This window comes from Porites lutea, chromosome 7 (genome assembly GCF_958299795.1).
Source record: "Porites lutea chromosome 7, jaPorLute2.1, whole genome shotgun sequence".
NCBI lineage: Eukaryota > Metazoa > Cnidaria > Anthozoa > Scleractinia > Poritidae > Porites > Porites lutea.
In genome coordinates this window covers 16,389,700-16,399,568 of record NC_133207.1, presented here as the reverse complement: position 1 = coordinate 16,399,568, position 9,869 = coordinate 16,389,700, and the positions used below count along the sequence as shown (strand labels likewise).

Below are 9,869 nucleotides of genomic sequence, written 5' to 3'. Positions count from 1 at the left end.
GCATCACAACAATACCAATGCATGGTAGAGTTCACGTTGAACTATCAGTGTTCTATTTTAGCTTTATTGGCTTTATTGGTTTTATTGACTTAAACAATGACAAATAATGTTGCTCTAATTATATTAATAATCAACTTCGCGGAAGAAAAACTGGCATGACCTAACATAGTCACGTCGACGGGCATTCACGTGTCCTCCTTTGAAAGGGTCGCGCGACCCTGGAATCTAATCAACACTACTATGCGCCGAAAACTGAGAATTTTTCTTAGTGGAAAAAAGCAGGTTTCTGAAACACCGAAAAGACAAAAAGGTACGTCAAAGATACACAGGTAGTTGTGTATCCTCGTGTATGACTCATTCAAGACTCATTTCAGATGAAACATATTTCGTAATCACGAAATGCCCTCGAAAAACCCAGAACTCTTGCGCGTGAGCTACGCTTCCGACCACTTCCGACTTCTAGTTCTAACGATTTACTGTCACTGAAAGCCAATGCTCACGTACTAGAAAGAATAAAAAGAGAAGTTTGACGATCGTTCATTATATTGCACCTGGCACTGATTGAGGAGCCGAGACCTTACGGAAGATTTACCGAGTAACAGAAAAAGGTGAGTATCCCGTGAGTATATGTAATGACAGGTTTTCTGTCTTTGAAATATGCTAGCTAGTTTCTGTTCGATGCGGCTCACGTGGCTCCTCGTTATACATTTTTGCGAACACTAACGCCCATATGTTGCCGATACCGTCTCGGATAGAAAAACTCGAGTTCTGCGATTATTTTTATTGGCAGAGTTTAGTTCTGATTAGTAGTTATCCTCTGAGAAACTAAGAGACAATGCCTTTATCCCGTAAAACCTTACACTCTGGTGAAAAAAGGCGAATCTTTGCAGACAAGTTATGCTACAGAAGGAATCACTGTATACATAAATTTAAGTTTTAAAATTTAAAGAGCTGGTTAGCTTGAGCAATTTATATCTAAGGAAATAGCAGTCGCATAAACAATTTCGAAATTGCTGGATGGCAAAGATAAATGAGGCCATACGTTAGAAATATTTCGAGTTTTTAAAAGAGAATTTCTTCGGAATACTAAATGTGTCGGGATAAAATTTTCCAAAATTATTATTTCAGTGGAATCTCGGTTTTTCACTTGGAAAATGCAAATTGGTTAAAAATTACACGATCAGGAGTAGACTGCAAAACGGTCGGTTTTTTTCTCAAAATCGGTTTAGCGTGATAGAGCGTCTCTCCACAGTCTCGCTCTCTGTTTTCAGCCTCGCTCCAGATCTTTTGTTTGACTGTTCGAGCGTAGTTGAGTACGCAAAAATACGGACTGTTTTAATAATAATAATAATAGCTAGTAGTAATCATAGATTAATGAGTGTGTTCGAGTTTTCTTAGCTCCAGATTAGCTTTTGTGTCATCAAGCATTATTTCAAAATCATGGAAGAGCATGAATTAAAAAGTAAACTTTCTTTTCGTAAAAAAACTCGGATTCAAGATATCTCACTCATTAACTCTTTACTCTTAACATGCCTTACTCTCCCTCAAGCATGGTCGATAAAAATGTAAAGTAAATCGTTAAAAGTTCTATGTTGTTAAAATGATAAACATGTCACAACAAACGTCGAGAAAATGGTAGCCTCGAAGGTTAAAAAGTCCTGGCTTCTTGCGTGACACAACTTGAAGTGAAAACAATGATTATGGGAGCAACAGAAACATATTAGGTTTTTCCTAGATTAGTGATGTCAGAGAACCGGACAAAATCTTTTGCCATTGTGCAAACTTTTCATCTCATGATTATTTTAAGTTCATGTAGGTCAGTTCAACATGTTTTAAACTTAGCTTGCTTCAGCGAGCGAGATACTTATCATGCAAAATGGCCCGCGCGTAGTTATATCAGACGTGAATAAAGCATTCCAGTTGTAACAACCTGCACTGATACGCGGATAAAATTCTTCAAGCTTACTTTATCCCAGAATATTTTTCGTGCATGTAAGAGGTTAAACTACAAACACGTAAATAGACTAAAACGCACGGGTAAACTTCTCACGGCACAAATGTTACCTGGTCTTTATTTGTGTGTTTCTACGAAGTTCAAGCTCGATTTGAACGGCATTGACCAAAAAAAGTGTAACAGAGTCATCAGGTCAGTGATAAAAACCGCTTAGAAAAAAACTCCAAAGTTCATTCTTTTGCCGAATACAAATATTTCCGTGTAATCATCTTGTTGACCTCGATCTATGGAACCAGAGTGATGCACGTGATTGCTATTTTCGCTTATGACAATTGCTTATGGCGTAAATAACGCGAGCTAAATTATTCAAAATGGCGCAGAAAAGGCAGACGTACGACGAAACACGCTTACTGAAAAGGTCACCCTCGAGTACCACAGGAATTCCAACTGAGTACCACAGGAATCCCAAGATTACGTCTTGCGATGATAATAATAATAATTATCACATTTTAAAAATATTTCAGCCCAAACTTTCTTGATCTCTTTCAAACTAGTAAAACAATATTGTAGAAACTGTATTAAACAACGCATTTATGGCGGCTCCTCATTGCCTAGCTAACAGTAAATTTATTTTTTCAGCTTCAGCTAATAATGAATCGCTTGGTGATTATATTGGTAGTTGCTCTTGCCGTGACCATGTGTTCTGTACCAAGTGAAGGTAAAATTGAATTTCTTGTTTTGATTCAGTTTAATTAGTGTATTCTTAAATTTCGGGTGTTTCTTTGTGTTGGGAAACCATTGTTGCCCGGGGCCGGGGGGGTACTGCCATATATGGGCTATATAGGTATGTGCCGTTGTGAAAGGTATGGTTTTCAAGCAGTTTACTCTAGGATAGGGTATATAAATCAGAGCGTTTGGGTCTATAATAGGGTATCATTTTTCAGGAAACTGATAAGTTGGTTGAAGATTTTATCTAGACTAGGGATTGTGGTACTGATAAGGTTTTGTTTTGGCTAGACTGTGCTAGTGACCTCAGTGGTTTCTGGAAAACAGCTACTCTAGGATAGGGGGGATTTGGGGAGTTTACTCTAGCATAGGGTAGCAAAATTCATCTGAACTAGCTCTAGTATAGGTTAAGGGTTCCAAGGTCCCAGCGGCACATCCCCACCCAGAAATTCCTAAAGTACCCCCTCCTCCCAGGCATTGTTGGTTCGCTTTTGTGTCGTGGTACGGGTATTATTCTGCGTCTTTTCAGTCTTTTGCATTACGCCATTTGGTGATCAAACCCATCCGCAATACCAGGAGCCCATAGGCTCCTGGCAATACCCAGAAGCTACCAAACTTTCAGATTTGTTTCTTAAACTCATTAATAATTCATGAAGAAAATAGCCCTCGTAGCTGGCAGGATTATTATATGCGCGGGGTCGTCAGCCTCATTCACGATCACCCTTGGGGATGTCTGATGTGACGTCACCTGTTAAAGTCTATCGATTAGTTCCAACCTTTTTCCACTCACTCAGAGCTAGCCTGGGGACGAGGCTGGCGGGGGATGCTTTCCGTTAGAGGGATTTAGCGGTTCCGCCACCAAAACTCAACAGCAATCGAAAAGATCGGAAGACGACAAAGAATTCGAAATCCCGTGCCTGAAATCGATAACTCCAGACTACCTTAGATTAGGACCATGATTAGGACCTAATCCAAACAAGGTTGTGATTGGCTGGGAAAACAATATGGATGGTGACATAACAATGCCCATATCCCTGAAAACAATAGGTAGTGCAGGTTATAGGGACCGATGAAATATGAGGTTTGCATGGGTGCGGGTCAATCGTTAGATTAACCTACGGTACATAAGGCGATTCATGATAGGTAGACTTTCTTATCACTTTCACCAGAAGCCCGATCTCGCGCGGCCACGTCCCTTAGGTCAGCCAAAGGACCCCAAGGTACAAACTGTGCTGACTTATGCAGTAACTGTCCCAATTCCTGTGTCTGTGACTGCTCCGGTGGTGAATGTGCAGTGGCTCACTGTTCCTAGTTCTTCCTCTTTGATATTTCAATCTGGACGTGCAGGAGGACAATTTAGACTGATATAATAAAAGAAAATGTAAAGCTGATGAGACGGAGGATGTTCAGTAAATATGATGTAAAACTTGTTCTGTATATAATTTTGAACCTTGTCAGAGCACTGGAAACAACTGTATAAACAGGATGATGTTTTTTTAAAATTTTTGCACCGAGTTGGATCTTCTTGTCACATTAAAATATAGAAAACCATTTACAACGAACGCTTGATTTTTCCTACCGTCTATAAAGTGTACACAATTAACTGCACAATGCGCCTTTCATTTTGGCCGCATTTCCGCTCATTTCCTTTTTTTGTGGAGCATATAAAAACGTGACAGGGGCACCCAACGTCAATTTTCGGAAAACATCTGTTTGGAAGACGATTTGAGATCTAGAATTTTCGGAACATTTGTTGTAAAATTTCTTGCTTCCCTACCTCTCCTAGGATTTTCGAACATCTAAAAAACGGCATAATTGCCCATTTTTAACGAAGTTTTACCCCAAAAAGGTCACCTAGAATTTTCTGGAGCCTTTTTTCTGGCTGAAATTTTCGGAAAGGTAAGTTTTGATCCCTATAATTTTCGGATCTCTAGACTTTCAGCTAGGAAATCCGAACAGATGAAAAATTTTTAGGGCCGGGATAAAAATATGCCTATAGCTACCGTTTATTTACTAAAATACGTTTAACAATGCTATGTTTAAGTGGTTTTGAACTATATTCTCGTTGGGTGCCCCTGACGTGATGGTGACTTTTACTTTCTGGCTATTTATCAAAGTTACTGTGTATTTTCCCTTCTCTTTTCGCAAAAAATTTCAACAAAGCACGATGTAACAGCTACGGAAATCTCGGCCTACCAGTTTTTAGCACTGAAGGTTCCCGTCTTGAGGAGAAATAAAGCCACCAACTCCTGTACTTCAACCGATCCATTTTCAGCTGCAACGAAAACCCTTGTATTAGGTAATTTATTCAAGTTTGAAAGATTTGCCATCACATTCGCACGGGCATTTTGCCATTGGGAATTATGAAAAGAATAAGACGATTGTCATATTTTCTTCATCTTTATCCCCAAGTGGCAAACTTCCTGTGCGACGGTCAAGTCTAAAAACCTTGAATAAATTACCAATTACAAGGGCTTTCAGTGCAGCTGAAAAATGGACGGTTAGAAGTACTGGAGTTAGTGTCTATATATTTCTCCTCAAAACGGAAACCAAACCTGCAACGCTAATATACTAAATGCGGGGCAAGATTAAAAAAATTCTATTTATCAAACTTACTTTGTATTTGTCCCTCTCTTGCCTTGTTAAGACAGGTTTCGAAAACAGAAGTTTTTTAATCTTGCCCCGCATTCAGCATAAAGTTGTTCTTCTTGTATTACGAACTGTATTCGCCGTAGGTTTCTGATTAACCAGTTTCTTGCAACTGAAGCTTTGGGCAAGAATACACTTGCAGATAGTTACATCAACTTTCACAAATGTGTTATTGTTGCATTTTAAGGTTAAATTCGACCAGCTATTTGCGCAGCGAGTTTTACTACGGTCGCGATTGACTCCAAACTTGCAGATATAAAACTAGAAAGCTCTGAGAGTTATTTGCCGCAGTTAGAGAATATTTGTCTTAGGGTTTTTGAAAGTATTGACATTTTTTTGTAAAAATCCGGTTTTAAAAATATACAGATATATCAGATGTTTTTATACCTACAAGAAAATAAATAACGTTTTCTTAAAGTTTGACCGTTCTTTATTAAGGATGCCAAAAATCATGGAAATCGGTTAAATTATTCCTGCCGAAAAACGTGATTCAAAAACATAACCAACGCGCATATAAATAGGACTGGTTCGGGCCACCTAAACTCACTGAAACTTCTTTTGTTCTCGAAATGTAGAGGCTGTTTGACCACTCACAACAAATAACCGCTGGTGTCCGGCGGCGCGGATATTGGCAATCTTTCTTATGAAAAAGGCGCACATCTCATTAGCAAGTTGCTGTTTATCCTTGCGAGTGCCACTGAACAGAAGTGCTTGTAATAATGAGCTATAACGTGTGTTTATGTGCATGTGTACTGAGATCATTAATTACCAATATTGGTAATGAGATCACTATAATAGTCCTGACGAGCTCTCTGTATAAGAAAGATCGGATAGTTTTCTCCTTCTCGGTCCTTCTATTGAACAGAATGACGTGTTATGTATGACTCATACATACGTCATTTAAAAACGCATTTCCTGCAGAAGCCCACACACCACTCGAGCGCGCCGCGCCCGTTACGCCGGGCTAGTCACTTCCGACAACTTGCTCTCACGATGTGCGGTCATTAAAAGCAATGCTCACGTACTAGACAGAATAAAAGGCAGGTGCTTTTTCGATAATTTATCACATTGCTAACACTGAGCGAGAAGACCGACAACGCCTATTTAGAAAGAGACGTACGCAAGGTTTTGTAAGTAACAAGTGACCATACAATACCTGGCTTTCTCCTTTTACCTACAATTTTTGGTTTAATGCGGGTTTTTGCCAATAGACCTCTTTAGCTGGTATGTTTTGTTGTCCCAATGTAGGTCATGTGATAATACTCTAGAAAACTGCTTCTTTCGCATTAATTTGTGAAAGGACAAAGGCGTACATTTTCCTGCGACCTTAATTGGGACAACAAAACATACAAGTTAAAGAGGTATATAGACCTTATTCACGATAGCCACCGTCTTTGCATCTTTGCAGGAGCGATCTGTAAAACGACACTATCACCTGATGAAGACCTGTAGTGTGCGGTCGAAACGTCGCGATCAATATCAAAATGACAATCATGAGACAAACGATAAACTAAACCCTTTATACACATTATCCACGATGATCAATGTCTTTCATGACAAGCAACATCGCGTGATTTCTTGAGAAGCAACAACCGACAAAAGCTGCTAATACAACCAATTGCGGGATTCAAGTTTTCTACGCATGACAACATAGATGAAAAACGTTTTTAAAATCTTGAGGATGATTATCAATTCTGACGTGGAAAATCAATTTATATACATTTTCAGCTTCAGTTAATGATGAATCGTATGGTGATTTTGTTGGCAGTTGCTGTTGTCATGGCTATGTGTTCTGTACCAAGTGAAGGTAACAAGAATTTCTTCATATTTTTTTTTTATCCACACATAATTCATGAAGGAAGAAAGAGCAAAATCACTACCTTAAAAAATTTTTGATATTGGATTTTAATTAGCACAAAATTCAAAATTATTATTCTTTTGAAGAACTACATCAAACACTTCACTTAGTGTTTCAAACTCATTCGAGACAATGCAAAGTCGTTCGAAAGAATTCGACTGCTCCTTTACCCAGTTCCTGGTGGTTGGACATTGTTTAAGCACACTCTCACGTGTTTTATATATACTACTTACTGGAAATATGTGAATCGCATGTACGAACCTCGCGAAGCAGAGAATATTAGACGGCCTGTACTATGAATAAATTGCCTGCGTTGCAGACGTTCTAAACCTTCTGTACAGAATATACAAATGGTTTTGACGAGTGCATGGGCCGGCTGCAACGTAGGCTATGAATAAAAGTAGCCAATAGCATAGGCAGTTATGGAGCACGTGCAAATGCTCCATAAAATGTGAAAATATGACTTGTTACGTACAATACAATACAATACAATACAAATTTTATTGTCAACTCCCCATTGGGGCTTTTCAGAGACAAACATTAATAGTACGGGTAATCAAAAAAACAAACAAACAAAAAAAATACCCAAGAATTGTCAATAAACAATTATTAAGAAACTATTTACATATAGAATTTATGACACCACAAATTGATTATCAATAAACTATTAAGAAACTATTTACATATAAATTTATGACATTACTTCGTAGCGGTTGGTGCAATGGCAGCAAAGAAGTGTAACAAAAAGTGTGCAAAGTTGCTGTTATTCTTATTAAACATACTGCTTTTAACTGTTCCCCGCGTTCCCGCCGTCGTTGCTTACACTCCCTAACCGAATACTCGGCAAAGAATCTACCTTCAGTTGCAGTTAGGTTAACTCTGAGAAACAAAGTGTTCAAAACCATTTGCGTTATCCGTTTCCTTTTAAAAATAGGGTGTCCATTTTCAATTTATTCCCTTTAAATAGAGTTAGGGTTTGAAAACCTCTGTAAAACGCACCAACCATAAAATAGCTCTTTTTCAAAAATACCATTAAAATTGTAGTTTTTTACTCTTTTTACCAAGAGAAATTGAGAACAAAGATTATAACAAAAAGTATCATGGTATTTTTGAAAAAGGTCTATTATCTCGAGTAATCTCCAGGGGCTTTCATCAACAGGTAATCCTTTTTATCTCTTTCACCAGGAGGACCAGGAGCCCGGTCTGCCCGCTCTGCCATCGCCACAGCCCATAACACAGCGAAAGGACAAAATTCAAACAACACCTCGTTGTTCGTATTTAAGCCACATACAATTAGAATATGAAAGAATCAAACAATTACGGCTCCTGTTGCAAAGCGGTGTCGATCGACTATCGTCGACAAAATTTTTCTGTAGGAGTCGATTAGCAATTTTGGACGTTGGATATTTCACGTTTTTTATTTTTTACAGAACTAAGGGTAGTACCTTCCGGCAAGTGCCAACGAGGCGAATTCGTTTATCTTTTGTAGAATGTGCCTATCCAGAGATTTGTTACATAATTTCAGAGGTTTACAATGGATTTCGCTATAGAAAAGGATGGCACTCAACTTTAGAAAAAAAACTTGGCTATATTCGAGGCTTTCACTTCTATTAAAAAATAACAAAATGACTTGAAGCGTTGTTGTCTTTGTTGGTAAATTGGTGTAAGTTAGCAATCATATTTTGTGGAAATTCAAAAACATAAACGTTAGAAAGTAAAACAGTGTTCAAGTGAGGCCTTGACTGCTAAAACTAAAATTAAATTCCGAGCTTTCACAGATCAACGGCATCATAAGGGATAAGAAAAATATTCCGCATGGTAATATACATATGAAAAAACTGGTGTAAGCAAACTGCGTGAAAAGCGCAAGAATGGTTTCGAATGTATCCGGAGGTATAAAAATTTAAAACTTGAATAAAATACAAAGTTCCTATGAGTTAGTGGCACAGGACAAAGAGTCTCTCGAAAGGAAAAATGATTCGTAATGATGGTCTTTAAAACAAAAGGTCCGCAAATTCGTTGCATTCGTCATGGTAGTTTAGGGCTGTCTTCAATATGATCGAGCTGCAAAACGACACGCAGGTTGACAAAAATCTCTCCAAAGGCAAAAATAACTTCTAAAAAACAAAAGGTCCTCAAATGTGTTGCATTCCTCACGGGAGGTGAGGACTGTGGCTCAATGTAAATGGAAATGCGAAGATCACGCTGGTTCTGATAAACTTTTTGATAATACAACCCTATTCCTTGATTAAGTACCACATAAAATTCAACTTACAAAACCCTGGTTCTGAGTCGAGAAACGAACACGCTACCTCAATTGAGTAACTCGAGCTGCGAAGAACAAGATTTTGACAAAAATTGGAGCGTAAAAGCCTATTCCTATAGCTGCTACTTTAAACGCAATTTATAAAGCAAACCAGAGCACTAATAGCCCTTTCAAAGTAGAAATAATCGTATTAAGGCTCGCTCACCTGTTAGGGCGTCTTAAACAGAAACGAACAGTTGCAGACGGGATCACCCAATTTTGAACCACGAGTTGTAAATACATGATCATGACGTCAGTGCCCAAATATGGGGTCTTACTTACACCCAAATATGGTCAAAAATACAAATTTTAGAGGGATACGTAGAATTTGAGAGTTTTTGCCTACATTGCACACACATTGAAAATATAGAAAAAGG

General features: G+C 38.3%; 2 long non-coding RNA genes across 2 annotated transcripts; both read left to right on the top strand.

Moving 5' to 3' along the window:
* Window positions 1-449: 449 nt before the first annotated feature.
* Window positions 450-4,238, top strand: LOC140942561 (uncharacterized). The gene is made up of 3 exons (XR_012166552.1): window positions 450-608; window positions 2,594-2,672; window positions 3,850-4,238. It is a non-coding gene; the product is annotated as an uncharacterized lncRNA (long non-coding RNA).
* A 2,180-nt stretch (window positions 4,239-6,418) lies between these two features.
* On the top strand, window positions 6,419-8,822 carry LOC140942563 (uncharacterized). The gene is made up of 2 exons (XR_012166554.1): window positions 6,419-7,136; window positions 8,373-8,822. It is a non-coding gene; the product is annotated as an uncharacterized lncRNA (long non-coding RNA).
* Window positions 8,823-9,869: the final 1,047 nt, after the last annotated feature.